This window comes from Silene latifolia, chromosome 11, assembly GCF_048544455.1.
Source record: "Silene latifolia isolate original U9 population chromosome 11, ASM4854445v1, whole genome shotgun sequence".
In the NCBI taxonomy this organism is placed as follows: domain Eukaryota; kingdom Viridiplantae; phylum Streptophyta; class Magnoliopsida; order Caryophyllales; family Caryophyllaceae; genus Silene; species Silene latifolia.
In genome coordinates, this window is record NC_133536.1 from 92,378,814 (window position 1) to 92,396,644 (window position 17,831).

Here is a 17,831-nt window from a genome sequence, read left to right on the forward strand (position 1 = left end):
CAAAGCTTGCTCGCTTTCTACCCGAGCTACCCCCGTGGGACCGCATCCACAGCTTGCTTGTTGTGATCTCAACTTATGCACATGTTATGTTTGATGAAATGCGAGCCTATGAATCCTTGCATTTTTACCCATCACTTACCTATTCAATGAGACTTGTAAGACATAAACCAACTCGAATCTAATTAGACCATGCATATAGTTGAGTAGGGAGGATTAAGTCGACTTGTAGGTGTTGTACAATCTAAACGATTTGACTCCGGGACCCAAATCTTCCTAGGATTGTAAGATATAAACCAACTCGATCCTATCACAACAATAATTGCTTGCTTATAATTTGAGAATATGTTTGTATGACCAATTCCCATATATCACCTATGAACTCATGACACCCTAGTGCTTTTAATCAATCGTTTACATCTCATTTTTGTTGCAGCTTGTGTCCTCCACAATTAGTGTGATAACATTTATAAATCTCTTATAGGTTCACAAGGGTATACTTCGTATTTTATCAGTTGATTAGCTATTACCTAATAACGGTTGGCTTGCTAGAAAGTTTGACGTTATTATCATACTGATGGCGGTAATCAACTGGTCCCTAAAAGTCACACCTAAAGGATGTGTTTGAGAGATGTAATTGTATGAAAATATAATCACATTGATGCCTGACTAAAAGGTTAGTCCAAGTAATTGACTAAACAGTTAGTCAACGTGTTGATGAGACGATTATTTAATGCCGATTAAATAATATTAGCTAAGACGAATTAACTGTCAATTCGTAAATTGAATATAATAAGTTATATTTAATTAATGTATATAATGTTAGCTTGGACGAATTAATATGTTAATTCGTGATTAAATGTAATCGGTTATATTTAATTAGGTAATTATAAATATGCGATATTTATAGTTAATGTCTATATTATACAATATTGTCAGTATAAATGTTGACAGACCGGTATTAATAAATCGACTGCAAGCCGTTATGTTTAGTCTTATTAATACATATCAATATAATTGACAATTTATAAAAAGATACACATTTTTATACATTAAGGAAACATCTAAAAATAAGAGGACTTTTATCCTCCTATTTTTTTGATTTTCGGCAAAACCCGAATGGAAGAAAAAAAGAGAAAGAAATAAAAATCTTCCTATTTTTCCTCCTCTTGTTTTTTCGGTTATATTAGGGTTCAAAGGGAGATCATTTCTCTTTCTCCTTTTTACCCTAATTCTGACCTAGCGTCCTCTCATCAAAGAAAAACACACAAAAAAAAAACTAATAATTAATCAGTTAATTGGGAATCGATTCTAGCAAAGAACAAAGGCATATCTCATATCATCTTGGGTGCAACTGATAGGAGAATATCATTGCGATATTGTTCATAGGCCATATTAGCTAGGACCGAAGGTGATTTCTTATTCATCTACTATTTTGTTTATGCAATTTATTTTATGACTCGTTTTCATCATAATAAATTCGTTATAATCCTTAAAATTAAAGGGAAGCATACAGATAATTCCCACAAGTGGTATCAGAGCCAAGGCCACGATTTTATTTTGATGATTTTCATAATTGAATTTAAGCGAAATTTGAAACGAATTTCGGAAAAAGAAAAAAAAAAGGGTACGGCTGAAAATATTTTGCCGAGTGAAATTTTTTTTTTTGGCCGATTCATTTTCTGTTTTTTCTTTTGGTTTTTGTTGTTTTGATTTCCATTTTGATTTGTTCATATTGTTGTTTTAATCAGTTAAGACGATAATATGATAAATTTGAAGATGTTTTGGTTTAATTAGGATTAAATTGAAATGTAAATGGGAATAGTTTTTATGATGATAAATTGTTTTTGCTATATGGTTTTTGGCAAACAAATTAATTTAACATTCAAATCAATTGTGATGATCGGTTAATCATGATTTAGATGTTCTCTTTAATAAGTTAAATTGAATCATCAAGTTTGAATATATGTTTAAATTAAAAGGATGATTTTGCCAATCTTGTTCTAATAGAACCTATAACCGAATTTGTTCATCTAATTGTTTTTATTTTAGGGCATAATGCCGAATTTAAAAAAAAATGGGACGGCTGTTTTAATTTTTTTTTAGCCGTGAGCATTAATAAAAAAAAAAACAGTTTTAGGTTTTGATTAGGCTAAATGCCGAGCCGAAAAAAAAGGGATTTTGTTTTTTTTGTTTCGGATTTTGAGGAATTACCGAAAAAAAACAAAAATTCTGGTTTTGTTTTTTTTTGCTTAGCCCAGACAATAAAAAAAAGGGTTTCTTTTTGTTTTTGTTTTGGCCAATATTGATTATACATTAAATATATAATGTATGATTAATTGTTGTGAAGAAGTTAACAATTTTTTGATACCTAATTATTTTAAATAAGTTTAAAATAATGTGGGATTATATTCATATTACAAGTTTAATGTGAATTAAGATTGAAATTAATGTGAGTAATTGAGAAATTGTCACTTAATTTGATCATTTAAATAGGTGGTTTGGGCAAAATTAATCTACATAATTAAAGAATTATGTCTTGCATGTTTAATTTTTTTTAGTTGATGCATTTTTAAGTTGAATGAATCGTTGAATGGATTTATTTACGTATTTTTGCAATCGGTTGTAATTTGTAATACCTAGTGTGGCCTTAGTCAAATTATGTTTTCGTAATGATGGAAACATAATTTTTAATGTAATTTGAGATCTCGTATCTCCGTTTGGTTTTCTTTATTTATTACGGTTTTGAAATTAGAATGTAAATAGGTTTATTATGTAATTTTAAATTGTATTTTTTGAGAAGACTAAAGATGGAGATTGGAGCTCACTCCCGCTACATGGATCAAGATGGAACATCAAGACAAGCTTCTCGGGTCCGTGGATGGATTCCAAAGTTGTACTTATGTTCATTTTGATATATAGGCCACACTAGGACTTTTTATTATTTTTACGTTTTCGTTCCTATTGCTTTTCATTCACATGATAGTTTATGCATCATATTCCGCCTAAACCAAACCACCTACTACTAAAATGCATGAAAATTGACTCATATAGTTTGTATGTTAGTTTTCATAGACATACAGATGTCACACATATTTATTAAGTCATCACCTTAGTTTATTCATTCACGCATGCTAGATATTAGTTCACTTAAAATGAATTAAAATAAAGTTGATGGGATCTTCCTCTAAAACGGAAATTGAGACTAGTCTTTATAAGGGCAAACAACTATGAATCCCTTCTTCGTCGGTAGGCATAATATGACCCCTTCTACGTTGGGTAAGTAGTTTGTGTTGACTTAATTTATCTCAACATTATAGTGCGAAGAGTTTCTCATGATTATGATGGACTAAAGATAGAATTTACAGAAATTTATCGACCAAGAATTCTAACAGTAGAATTAGCCAAAAGGTTGGTTTATCAATTTGCAGATAATTGAGTCTTGGGATCGTTTATATAATTCTTGAGGGAGGTCAATTGTATAAATGCTTGAGTCTTCGCTTATAACAGTTTTGCATTAAGACTTAAAATCAAAACGATGCATATGCTTATTCTTCTTTTCGTAGTGTAGAATACGTTTATGATACTGTTACAACAAATGGCTGGAAATAACGAAATCCCAATGCCGAGTGCCACACTTGGACGCGAGTCCTGGCTTAAAGTTTTTATGAACATGAATCAGTTCACACGACTGAAGAATGATGGGTCCAACTTTGCGGACTGGGAGGCAGCACTACGGAATGCTGCCATTGCTGACGGTAAGCTCAAGTACTTAACTGAGCCAATACCGGTAAACCAGGCCCCAATGCAGGAGTTAACGAGTCACTTGCTTATAGTGACTTCGTCATGGAAGCGGGTGCGATAAACAACGTACTCATCTTTGCAATGGAAACCAATTTGCAGAGACGCTTCATTGCTCAAGGTGCAATCAAGATTTTCACCACGCTCACTAACGAGTTCTCAAAAGCACCGAGAATCGTTACTTATGAGCATACCTGTCGCTTCTTTGATGCGAAACTCCAAAAGAGCCAACCGGTTAGCCCACACATTCTTAACATGATTGAGAATGTCGAGAAATTGGAGGCACTTGATTGCAAAATCAGTGAGAGCATAGTCATTGACCGAATGCTTCATTCTCTTCATGATGGTTTTGCCCTTTTCAGGGCGAACTACTACATGAATGACTTAAAGAAAAGTCCTCATGAGCTACACTCACTTCTCGTACAGACCGAGAAGGATATAAAATTGAGTGGGAGCATGAAGCAGGATGTTCTCACGATTTCCAACAAGAATAAAGGTAAGGGCAAAGCTCTAGGCGACCTAACTGTAGGTAAGCCAAAGTTTAAGAAGCCAGGAAACGGTAAGAGTGGGCCTGGTGAGACTAGTGGCTCACAAGGCAAGGCAAAGAGCAAGGGCGGTGACATTGAGTGCCACCATTGTCACAAGACTGGACATTGGAGGAGGAACTGTCCCGTGTACCGTGAGGACATAAAAGCAGGCCGCGTCGTTCCTGTTGGTATGTCATCTTATATTCATATGATTGAGATTAACCATGCAAGTTTGAAAACTTGGGTACTTGAATCTTGGTTGTGGTTCTCATCTGTGTAATAATTTGTAGGGCCTAAAGAACATCACACCTCTCGCAAAGGGTGATGTGGACCTGCGAGTTGGGAATGGAGCACGAGTTGCTGCAGTCTCAATGGGAACATATGTAATCCAGCTCCTTAGTGGTTTTGAGTTATAATTATATAACTGTTACTATGTACCCAGTTTATCTAAGAACATTATTTCTATTTCCGTACTCGATAAAGACGGTTTTGCATTTTCAATAAAGGATAATAGCTGTATTTTCTCTTTTAATGAAATGATTTATGGCAAAGCAGTTTCCATGAATGGAATTTACATCTTAGATCAAACCACGGAAGTATTACACGTGAATAATAAGAAATTAAAGGTTGGTGACAAAGATCAAACCTATCTATGGCAATGTCGAATGTGACACATAAATGAAAAACGCGTGAAGAAACTCGTCGATAATGGAACTATTCCCGCATTCGATTTTTCTACATATGGCACGTGTGAATCATGTCTCATTGGCAAAATGACTCGAATTTCCTTCAAAGGTGTTGGAATGCGCGCTAGTGACCTATTAGGACTCATACATACTGATGTTTGTGGACCTATGTCAATTACCGGTAGAGATGGCTATAGATATTTTATCACTTTCACGGACGATTTGAGTAGATACGGATATGTCTACTTAATGAAGCATAAAAGTGAGTCCTTTGAGAAATTCAAGGAATACCAGAACAGGGTTGAGAACCAACTGGGTAGAAAGGTTAAAGCACTCCGTTCAGATCGGGGTGGCGAATATCTTTCAAATGAGTTTGATCAACACCTTAAAGACCGTGGAATCGTTTTACAGTTAACTCCACCTGGAACACCTCAATTAAATGGTGTGTCCGAACGGAGAAATTGAACATTACTTGATATGGTTCGATCCATGATGAGTCACATGGTAGTGCCTGATTCATTATGGGGTTTTGCTCTTTTGTCAGCTGCTCTTATACTTAACCGAAGTCCGACTAAAGCTGTCGACAAGACTCCATATGAAATGTGGAGGGGAACGGTCCCCAACTTGTCCTTTATTCGGGTTTGGGGCTGTGAGGCTTATGTCAAGTGGAGACACGAGGATAAGATCGGCCCGCGATCGGTCAAGACATACTTTATTAGTTATCCAAAAGGAATGTTTGGTCATTACTTCTATTCGCCCACCGAATATCGAGTTTTTGTTGCGGCTAGTGCGACGTTCTTAGAGAAAGAATTTCTCGAGAACAAGACAAGTAATAGAACCTTCGAGCTGTCGGAGATTCCAGAACCAACAACCGAGGAACGGATGGAGGAAGTTGTTCTTTCAACTGATGATACGGTTAATATTCCTCAGGAACCTAGGGGATCGGGTGGTCGAGGAGAATGACGTTTTGCTCCTAGAGAGTAATGAACCCGCTACCTATAAAGGTGCTATGGCATGTTCCGACTCAAAGCTATGGCTCGAAGCCATGCAATCCGAGATGGACGCCATGTATGAGAATGACGTATGGGATCTAGTTGATTTACCTAATAAGGTAAAACCTCTACAGTGCAAATGGCTTTACAAGATAAAGCATTCAGCAGAGACGCGCAACTGAGATACCTATAAGGCACGACTAGTGGCAAAAGGTTTCACTCAACTGCACGGATTGCATTATGATGAAATTTTTGCACCTGTAGTCATGCTACGTTCCATTCGGATAATCTTAGCGATTGTCGCTTTTCATGACTATGAAATTTGGCAAATGGATGTGAAAACCGCCTTCTTAAACGGTTATTTGGAGGAAGAGTTGTACATGGTGCAACCCAAAGGTTTCATAGATCCTGAACATCCTAAGAAAGTATGCAAGCTTAAGCGTTCCATTTATGGACTTAAGCAAGCTTCTCGGAGTTGGAATCATCGTTTCGACCGGGTGATAAAAGAGTATGGTTTCACTCGATCGGTCGAGGAACCATGCTTATATATTAAGTCGAGTGGGAGCAAGATTGTTTTCCTGATATTGTATGTTGATGACATACTCTTGATTGGGAATGACATTCCTCTCTTATCTTCGGTTAAAGGATGGTTGAAGAACCATTTCCAGATGAAAGATCTGGGTGAGGCACAACGCATATTGGGAATCCGTATCTACCGAGAGATCATGACTGACATTATCACTTAGTCAGGAGTCTTATTTGGATAAGATTCTTGAGAGGTTCAGCATGACAACCTCCAAGAAGGGGAACCTTCCTATGACATCTGGGATGCAGTTGAGCAAGTCTCAGTCACCCACGACGCCTGAAGGAATTGAGCGCATGAGTCGTGTTCCTTATGCATCTGCAATAGGATCAATCATGTATGCCATGATATGCACACGTCCAGACGTGGCATATGCATTGAGTATGACGAGTCGGTACCAAAAGAATCCAGGTGAAACACACTGGATAGCTGTTAAAAATATCCTTAAGTACCTACGGAGGACTAAGGATAGGGTATTGACTTATGGAGGAGATACTAAGCTATGCGCAATCGGTTACGCAGATGCTAGCTTCCAAACGGATCGAGATGACTCAAAATCTCAGTCCGGGTTCGTCTTTACTCTTAATGGTGCTGCGGTCAGCTGGAAGAGTTCCAAACAGAGTGTTGTAGCAGATTCTACCACTGAATCTGAGTACTATGCCACTTCGGAAGCATCTAAGGAAGCTATATGGATGCGTCAATTCTTACAAGGACTTACGATAGTTCCTAGTTCGAATGACCCGATCACCATCTATTGTGACAATAGAGGTGCCATCTTCCAGGCTAAGGAGCCTAAGTCTAGCAACAAATCTAGACATGTACATCGGAAAGCTCACCTGATCCGTGATTACGTGGAGCAAGAAGAGATAGTGATTGACAAGATAGCTTCGGATGATAACATCGCGGACCCTCTCACTAAACCGTTGAATTTCGATAAGCATGAAGGGCACGTTATTTCCATGGGAAATAAACGTGTTCCTGAGTTGTAGTAGTTGATTATGGATTTGATACATTATCTTTTCATATACTATTTATAACTTCATCGTTTTAATATAATATTTTGTTTTTCATATGGATTGTACCGACAACACTGAACGCCACAAAGTGAACTGAATTACATTATATTTGTTTTGGTCCGTAATCGCCCATATGAGCTGATAACTCTGGCTATTATATTGTGCAGTCGATTGAAGGTGGGTTCAACGAGCCATATGTCAATCAGTTGGCTGATCGATCACAAATACGGGTTATAACGATACCTCGTAGGACAATTATTTTTGTGACAATGTAATGAAGTCCTAAATGTTTAAAAACATTCGGTGCCAGGTCGTGGATAGGACATCCATTGTGTTCCTAGAGTCGATTCTTTTGACTATCGACTGTCTCTTGAGATTAAGGCAGTTTTTGGGTGACTTTGGTTTCTTTCTCATGGTCTGCCGTAACTGGAGACTAAGTAGATTTTTTCTGAGTCATTTCATACTGTGCTTATATCTGCAGGATTCGAGTTGATGAAAATATCCAACCCTTATCAGGTTTAGTTATTTCTCAGGGCCACTCGAGGAGTTGTAACTGAAATGCATGGCCATGCTCGAATGATGATTCGTTTATCAGTTAAGTTACTCTCTAGTCGGGGAAACCACTCTTGATACAGATCACTTGTAAAATACAACCTTTGTGAATACAGATTTTGCAAATTGTTTTACATTGAGTGGGAGAAATTTTAGGATATGAGAATCGGTTATCGCACATACACTTGTAAGGACAAGTGGGAGTTTGTTGGAGCTTGTGTCCTCCACAATTAGTGTGATAACATTTATAAATCTCTTCTAGGTTCACAAGGGTATACTTCGTATTTTATCAGTTGATTAACGGTTACCTAATAACGGTTGGCTTGCTAGAAAGTTTGATGTTCTTATCATACTGATGGCGGTAATCAACTGGTCCCTAAACGTCACACCTAAAGGATGTGTTTGAGAGATGTGATTGTATGAAAATATAATCACATTGATGCCTGACTAAAAGGTTAGTCCAAGTAATTGACTAAACAGTTAGTCAACGTGTTGATGAGACGATTATTTAATGCCGATTAAATAATATTAGCTAAGACGAATTAACTGTCAATTCGTAAATTTAATATAATAAGTTATATTTAATTAATGTATATAATGATAGCTTGGACGAATTAATATGTTAATTCGTGATTAAATGTAATCGGTTATATTTAATAAGCTAATTATAAATATGCGATATTTATAGTTAATGTATATATTATACAATATTGTCAGTATAAATGTTGACAGACCGGTATTAATAAATCGACTGCAAGCCGTTGTGTTTAGTCTTATTAATACATATCAATATAATTGACAATTTATAAAAAGATACACATTTTTATACATTAAGGAAACATCTAAAAATAAGAGGATTTTTATCCTCCTATTTTTTTGATTTTCGGCAAAACCCGAATGGAAGAAAAAAAGAGAAAGAAATAAAAATCTTCCTATTTTTCCTCCTCTTGTTTTTTCGGTTATATTAGGGTTCAAAGGGAGATCATTTCTCTCTCTCCTTTTTACCCTAATTCTGACCTAGCCTCCTCTCATCAAAGAAAAACACAAAAAAAAAACTAATAATTAATCAGTTAATTGGGAATCGATTCTAGCAAAGAACAAAGGCATATCTCATATCATCTTGGGTGCAACTGATAGGAGAATATCATTGCGATATTGTTCATAGGCCATATTAGCTAGGACCGAAGATTATTTCTTATTCATCTACTATTTTGTTTATGCAATTTATTTTATGACTCGTTTTCATCATAATAAATTCGTTATAATCCTTAAAATTAAAGGGAAGCATACAGATAATTCCCACAATTTTAATCATCTTGCTTGTTTATTTACATTGTTATTTAGTTTAACGATCTCTTATCCGAACCCAAATTGTGACACCCTTAGACACGACCATTTGCAATCGAAAATCCTACATCAATACCCATCCCTTGAGATCCGACCTTTACTTACCTCTTTACTAATAGTATAGTAGTTTGTGAAGTTATAAATATTGTTTTGGTCTAGGTAACTTTTGACGACGAGTAACAAAACCGACGAACCAAAAATGGCGCCGTTGCCGGAGACGGTGTTAACTTGATTTGATTTTCTTTGATCGTTCTTAGTTGTGTCTTTCTTTACCTTGGGGAAGTAAAACTCCTCAAGGTTTGTTCTAATTGTTTTTAAGTTGTTTGATATTTTGCATGTCTAGAAGATCACAAGGTAACTTGTTACCCATTGATCACGAAATTGAAAGAACTTTGACAAACAATAGAAGACTTGCTAGAAATACTTTGAGAGGTATTGGTGAGATTGTGGATATTCAACCAAACAATATTGAGTTCATCAACCCTTTTGCAAGAGAAGGAGAAGATAACCCAACACATAACCCACCACAAAATCAACCCACAATGCCTAAATTTTCATCACATTCCGTACCAACCGAGGAGAACCTACCAAATGGTATTCCCACACCACAACATTTGACCGGTAATTTAATTGCAAAATCCGCATTTATCCAATTAGTCGAAAGAAGCCAATTTGGGGGGATACCTAGTGAAGACCCTCATTCTCATATGGAGACTTTTTGTGACTATTGTGATGCGATTTCTCAAACCGGAGTGACTCAAGACCAAATTCGATGGGTCTTATTTCCTTTTTCTTTGATTGGTACCGCGAAACAATGGTTAAAGAGCCTTGATAAGGCTACTCTGGGTATTGGCTCTTGGATGAAATTGACACTTGCTTTCTACAAAACATTCTACCCTCCGGAAAAGACTAACATGCTAAGAGCCCAAATCACGGGGTTCAAACAAAGGGACGAAGAATCTTTGTATGAAGCTTGGGAGCGTTTCAAAGGAACTTGTCGCTCATGTCCTCATCATGGACTTAGCGAGTGGTTCTTGGTACAACAATTTTGGAATGGTCTTTATGAAGACTCCCGAAACATTCTCAACTTGGGATCAAATGGTATGTTCACCGAAGTTGATGATAATCAAACATGAAACAAGATTGAGGAAATGGCGGTCCATAACTCACAATATAGTACACCTCGGAAGGCTACTAGAGGAGTAAAGCATGAAGTGGACTATATTACTCAATTGGGTGCTCAACTTAGTGCTCATATTGATACCATTAATTTGAAGTTTGAGAAGGCTATGGCTAAACTTGAAGAAGCCTCCAAATCACCTAAGCAACATGTTAATGCCATGGTGGCATCTTCATCAATTCCAAGTGTAATATGTGAGAGTTGTGGAACTTTGGGGCATGACCAAAGTGAATGTAGGGGAACAAGTGAATGCTTTCCAAGCATACAAGAGTGGTACCCCTTATTCCAACTATTACAATGAAAACACCAAATTCCATCCCAACCTCTGATGTGACCATAATTAGAGCATATTTAGTCCCCGAATTAGCCTTGTTCCCATGCTTTTTAGTGCATATTTGGGTCATTTATTGTCTTTAGTTCTTTGTTTTGCATATTCTTTGAGGTTTTGATCCCTTGGTAGGAAAGGAGTGCAAACCTTGTATTTTCATGGCAAAACGAGACTAAATTGATTGAATTCAATGACCAAGCATCAAGGAGAGACAAGATTAGAAGGCCTTTGTACATACTATAGTAGATGGGAAATGATGAAAAAAGATCCTTGCATCCCCGAGGAAATCCCCAAGGATTTTATGAAGAAAAAGGAAGAAAAGAAGAAGAAACGAGACTGTCCAGCAATCCGTGCGGATTGTCCTGAAGACGCCCGTCCTCCACCACCACAATCCGTGCGTCTTCACTCCAGGACGCCCGGGCAGCAGCTCCAGAAGATGCCCGTCTTCTCCACAAGACGCCCGGGCAGAGACCACAGAATCCGCCCGTCCCGTGCTAAAGACGCCTGGATTCCCAGGCAGACCATTTTGTTTTCTTCAAGCTTCAAGAAAGATGCCCATCCTTCCTAAAAGACCGGCGTTTCCTTAAGTAGGGACTTAATCGTCATTTAAGCCCTTAGTTAACCCTAATTCCTACACCTAATCCCCACTATAAATACCCCATTAGTCTAATTAGAAGAGTATGTTCTTCTTAGAAATCTTTAGTGTAGTTAATATCAATCAAATCTCTCTTTAATATTGTAATCAACAATTAATCAAGTTTTAATACAAGTTTTATTTCCTTAATCTCTCTTTTGTTCATCCTTTATTTTGGGTAATTGAAGATTATTTGGGTTATTATTGGGAGATTGACAACCTTCCAATCAAGCATCAAGTACTTCTTTTATTCTTTGCTTTATTATTGGAATCATTAGTAGGTAAAATTCTCTTAATCCCTCTTTAATTATTGTTATTCACTTTCATTTATTCATCATGTTTCACTTTGTTGGTATGATTGACAACCTTGCTAGCATGTTCAACATGATAATGAGTGAGTAGTTGCTTAGCTAGGGTTAATGGGTAATTAGGGGAAACCAACATGGGGAATGATTCATGCTTAAATGAATATGCTTTCATGGGTTATTTGCTTGCTTGTTATGATCTCAACTCATGCACATGTTATGTTTGATGAAATGCGAGCCTATGAATCCTTGCATTTTTTACCCATCACCTATCTTTTCAATGAGACTTGTAAGACATAAACCAACTCGAGTCTCATTAGACCATGCATGTTGTTGAGTAGGGAAGACTAAGTCGACTTTCCTAGGATTGTAAGATATAAACCAACTCAATCCATCACAACAATAATTGCTTGCTTATAATTTGAGAACATGTTTGTATGATCAATTCCCATGAATCCCCTATGACCCCATGACACCCTAGTGCTTTTTATCAATTTTTTACAACGCTTTTAATTCATCTTGCTTGTTTACTTTCATTGCTATTTAGATTAGTGATCTTCTATTCAAACCCCAATTGTGACACCCCTAAGACACCACTAGTTGCAATAGAAATCTCATCTCAATTCCCGTCCCTTGGGATACGACCTTTACTTGCCTCTTTACTAATTGTAGAGTTGTTTGTGAAGCTATAAATTGTGTTTTGGTCTAGGTGATCCTAACGATAAGTAACCAAAAGATTTTAGATAACACGACCAAAAATGGCGCCGTTGCCGGGGACGGTGTTAACTTGATTTAGATTTTCTTATATTGTTGTTAGTTGTGTCTTTCTTTGCCTTGAGGAAGTAAAACTCCTCAAGGTTTGTTCTAATTGTTTTCGAGTTGTTTGATATTTTGCATGTCTAGAAGGTCACAAGGTGACTTGTTACCCTTTGATCGTGAAATTGAAAGAACTTTGACAACAAATAGAAGACTTGCTAGGAGAAATTTGAGAGGTATTGGTGAGGTTGTAGATATTCAACCAACTATTGAGTTCATCAACCCTTTTGCAAGAGAAGGTGAGGAGAACCCAACACAAAATACAACACAAAATCAACCCACAATGCCGAAGTTTTCATCACATTCCGTACCCACCGAGGAGAACCTACCCAATGGTACTCTGATACGCCTAAAATGTCGCGCTAAAAGACGGCCAAATTAACAATTTATATACCACTAAACACGCTAATTAGCACTAATTATAAACTAGTAAAATAGCAAGCAAGGGGTCGAACCCAAGAGAAGATGGGTTTTGCAATAGTGAGATTAAAAGAGTAATTAGAACAATTATGACAAAGTAACAACAAATATGTAAAAAGAGGGGGTTTTTGGTTTGGTTTTCAAGGACAATTAAAGGAAATTCAAACAAGAGTATGCACAAGTAATCAAGCAAGAGAGTTTTAAGATGGAAATTAATCAATTTGAGAAAGACTTAACCCGACCCAAAGTTTGGCACTTTAGTTGACAAAACCCCTCAATCAATCCTTCAATTATATATTATCACCCTATTGTGAAGATAAATCTTCTAAATCTCCTTAGTAATGGCCAAATGACAAGGAAATCACACTTAATCAAATAACCCAACTTATCAATTCTACCAAGTAGAAATCACATACATTGGTGAAATTAACAAGAAGATATGAGCACAAGAGATTCAATAGAGGTAATTAGACACAATGAAATCACACTTAATACCTAATTACAAGTTAATCCTTTACTTGCTAATTAAGCCAAGAAGAAATCACATTCATTAGCATAATAACAAGGTGTTGCAAAGATGGGATTACAAGGAAATCACACTTAATAATCCCAACAACAATAGATTAAGGAACTTGATTAATTAAGCAACAAGGAAATCACACTTAATTACTCAATATAAACAAGGATTCCAAAATTCAAACAATAAACACAAAAGTATTAACAATGATAATGAAAATTAAAGAAGGATTAAAGAGTCTTACAACCAAAGATTAAGCCTTGAGTCGGATTAAGAATGGAGGATTAGTTCTCCATAATTAGATCTAAAACCCAATTCAAAAGATGAAAATATTCCCAAATTACAACCTTGATTAATTAAAGTGAACAAAAGATCATTAACCTAATTGCAAACTTTCTATTTATATCTCCGAAACCTAATAATTAATGGGCTTAATAAAGGGAAGGCCCGTAATACAAAATGCTAACAAACGCCATCAAACCCAGAAAACTCGCACGGTGCGAGTTATGGTGTCTGGAAACTCGCACCGCGCGGCTTTGCTGGTGGAGTGCGTCTTTCTTTCATTCTTCCTTTGATCCTTTGGAAGGCTTTCTTGTGGCATTTCTTCAAGCTTGTTCTTGGCTCTTCCTAGGACACTTCTCTCGATCTTTTGGCTTCTTAATCTTCACTTGAATTTATGCCTAAACGGTGAAGCATGTGGAATTGGCTAAATAACGTCAAAAACCGTCACCAAGTGCTACCAAATGAGCTCAAAAAGGTGCCAAAATGTAGTAGAAATAGGAGCTCATCAAACACCCCACACTTAGCCCTTTGCTCGTCCTGAGCAAACTAGAATAAACCTAATCACCACCTAGGCTAAGAAGTATGGGCACTCCTAATTCCCCTCTCTTCACCTCACTTCTTCCTTCTTATGTCATCCCTCGACTAAGCTCATGGTCACTTTCCTTCATAGCTCCAATAAGTGAGTAAGTGACCCAAATTCCACCAATTCGAACCTCTCTTCTCTCAGTCCCCCTCCTTATGTCATCCCTCTTCTAAGATGATCCTAAGTCCACCAATTCATCCATTCATCCTTCCCAAAACTCAACACATCCTCCTTATTACTCCCCCTTATCACTCCACTTGGTAATACAAGGCTTCCATGGTCATTAAAGCCTCTCCTATCTATCAATTTGGCAACCTCAAATACCTCCATTCTTCAACAATTCACAACAACTCAACAACTCATCAACCAAACACAACTCTCCAACAATGCATAATACAAGTCAACACAATCCCACACTTCAAGTATGCCAAGCACTAGTAACAAAGTAAGCTTCCAAATCCCCCTCCTAGTCTTGGCATATCACTATCCTACCCTTCCGGCCTTCTAGAGCTCCACCACTTATCTCACCAACTCCATATGCAAGTAGTCATGTATGTGACATGATTTCAAGGTTTCAAAGAGGTCACAAGATTTTCCAATTTTTTTCCCTATTTCTCTCATTTTGCCTAAACCGCCCTTTTGGGTTTTCGGTTTAGCTCTTTTCCTCACCTCTACTCTCGTGGCTCGCACTCTTTTCTTCATTTTGCCCGGAGCGCCCTTTCGGGTTTTCACTCCGGCCTCGGCCACTTTCCCATTTTTGCCTAGGATGCCCTTTCGGGTTTTCATCCTAGCCGGGTTTTTCTTTTTCTTTTCTTTCTTTCTTTTTTTTTTTTTTTTTGAAATGAAATACAATGCATGGAAGTGAATATATTACAATATATACATGATATCAACTCATTCCCACCCCACACTTAAATCTTCACTTTGTCCTCAAAGTGTGAGGTGAACACCCTAACTCACTCAAGAGTGTGAGCTTGAGGCACCTCCAAAGTCCGGAGGTCCTCCTCTTCTTCTTCCTTCTCTCCTGCTTCGAAATCTAGCCATTTCGGCTCTTGTTTCCTCAACCCTAGTCTCACTATACCCTTGGTATTGGGTGGGGAATTGTTGCATGAATTGAGCATTCATCGCGGCCACCATATCAAAAGTTGCGTTTAAAGTATAACGCATCTCTTCCAAGTCCTCTTGATAATGGTGGTAGTGGTTTTCGGTGATTCCCCACCGAGCATTCTCCGTTAGTTGCATTTGGGAGAGGGTAGACTCAATGTTTGAGACACGGTTGGTAATGTTGGTTTGCCATGTGTTGAAGGCCGGGTAGTCGAATTGAGGGCCCGAAAAAGGATATTGTGGTTGTTGTTGTGGCATTTGGGGAGGAGTGAAATGTGGCTCATCAAAGGGGGCATTAGGCATGGGTTCATCAAATGGTGCATCATTATGAAGCATGTCACCAAAAGTCAAAGCCCCCCCCCCCCCCCACTTGCGGTTGCTCTCCTCCCTCATCCTCTTCCGGCTCAACTACTTGGGCTCTATCAACCCAAATGTACAGAAAGGCATCGTCGGGAGGCATGTAGAAATCTTGTGCACTCCCCCAACCCAAGGGTGAGTCGGAGGGACGGGGTAGGTACATGTAATGCTTGGAGTTTTGCCCACCCATGCACCAAATAACCAAGGGGGCGGTTTTGTCAACCACCTCAATCATTTTTGAGTGCTTCAAGTAATGGGAGTCTATGCGACCACTACCCTCAAGTTCAAAAGCATTGGGTGGAAATGGTACACCCGTCTTTTGCACAATCAATTCGATCATGCCCCCAATAAAAATGGTCCCTTTTGGATTCTTTTGTAGTTCAAGGCAACCACTCACAAATAACTCCACCCAATCCGGTACTCCCCTCCCTTCCGGGGTCATTGACCATAGACATTGAATTTGGCATTTTGGTTAGTTCGGTCATGACCAAAAAATTGGTGTTTATATGGCGGCTTAGGAGGCGCAAGACCGGGTTGGGGATGTTGGTATTCTTTGAGTTCCCATGACGCACATCTCCCGTAATATCATTCCAAAAAGCACTCATCAATTTTTTTATCAAGGTTTTCTTTGACGGGGGCTTTGGTGATATGTAGGGCCTCTCATACCTCATCATATGTCAAGGTATGGACAAGGCGACATGCCCGAAATTTGATCCCCGGGACCTTGTCCCTTCCCACTTTCACTTTTTCCAACGAAGATAGAAACTCAAAAGTAACACCCCTTCGGGTGTATGCGACCATGTGAGTGTAGGCCTCAAGTCCAACTTTTTCCAAGAGCATTCGGGTCAATTCAAGCATTCCCAATTTAGAAAGAACGTTTTGGTCCAAAAATTTGGTTTGTACAATAGTTGACACCGAAGCAAATTTCCTCCAATTTGAGAGGGCCTTGTCTCGGAGGCCCTCCTTACCCGAATATTCATTTTCATCATGATCCGCGGCTCCCTTGGGTCCTTTTGAGGAGGAAGCCGCAGTTTCATTGCCTTTGCCCATTGTAGAACAATTAGATTTTCAGAAAACACAATTTTTTGAGGAAAGATTTGGGTGAGGCAAATGATCAAACACCTAATATGCACTACAAAAAATGTTGTGCTAATTAGCTATTTGTTAGAATAAAAATACCTCACAAGTTAAAGGATTGTTTAAGGACGATTTCAACACAATAAAACAACTAAATTTCGATTTTGAGGCACTCAAATTCGAAATCTAGTAAACTAGAAATGACAAGGAGAAGAATAAGGTGTTATACCTCCCTTTGATCCTTGTTTGTGTTGTTGGTTGATGAATACAAACCACAAATGCTTAAAGTCGTCCCTTCAATCCAATTTGCAACCCAAAATCTTCAATTTCTTCAATTACCCGAAACCCTAGCTCGAAATGATGATGGTTTTTCGGATTTTCTGCAATTTACCTTACCCAAATTGATGTTGGGAGATGAAAGTTGATAAAACTCGAAGGTAAATTGCTTGATTTGGATGATTTGAGAAGGTTTTGATGGGTGATTTTAGGGGTTTAGGGTTATGGATGAAGAGAGAGGTAGAATGTTAAGAGAATTGAGGAAGAACAATGCTAAGTGTCGACCAAATTCGAGCTGAAATGCGCGATTCTTCAGAAACTCGCACGGTGCGAGTTTGGCATACATGAATGTCGCACGGTGCGACTTTGCTGCTGGAAATGACCTTTTTTGTTGCTTAATTCTCCACTCTAGCCAATTCTTTTACCCATCATTCTTCCTTCTTTTCTTCAC

General features: G+C 37.9%; 1 non-coding gene across 1 annotated transcript; it reads right to left on the bottom strand.

The window, feature by feature from the left end:
* Nucleotides 1-10,415: 10,415 nt before the first annotated feature.
* Nucleotides 10,416-10,522, bottom strand: LOC141615482 (small nucleolar RNA R71). Its single transcript, XR_012529902.1, has one exon. It is a non-coding gene; the product is annotated as a small nucleolar RNA R71 (small nucleolar RNA).
* Between the last annotated feature and the right edge of the window lie 7,309 nt (nucleotides 10,523-17,831).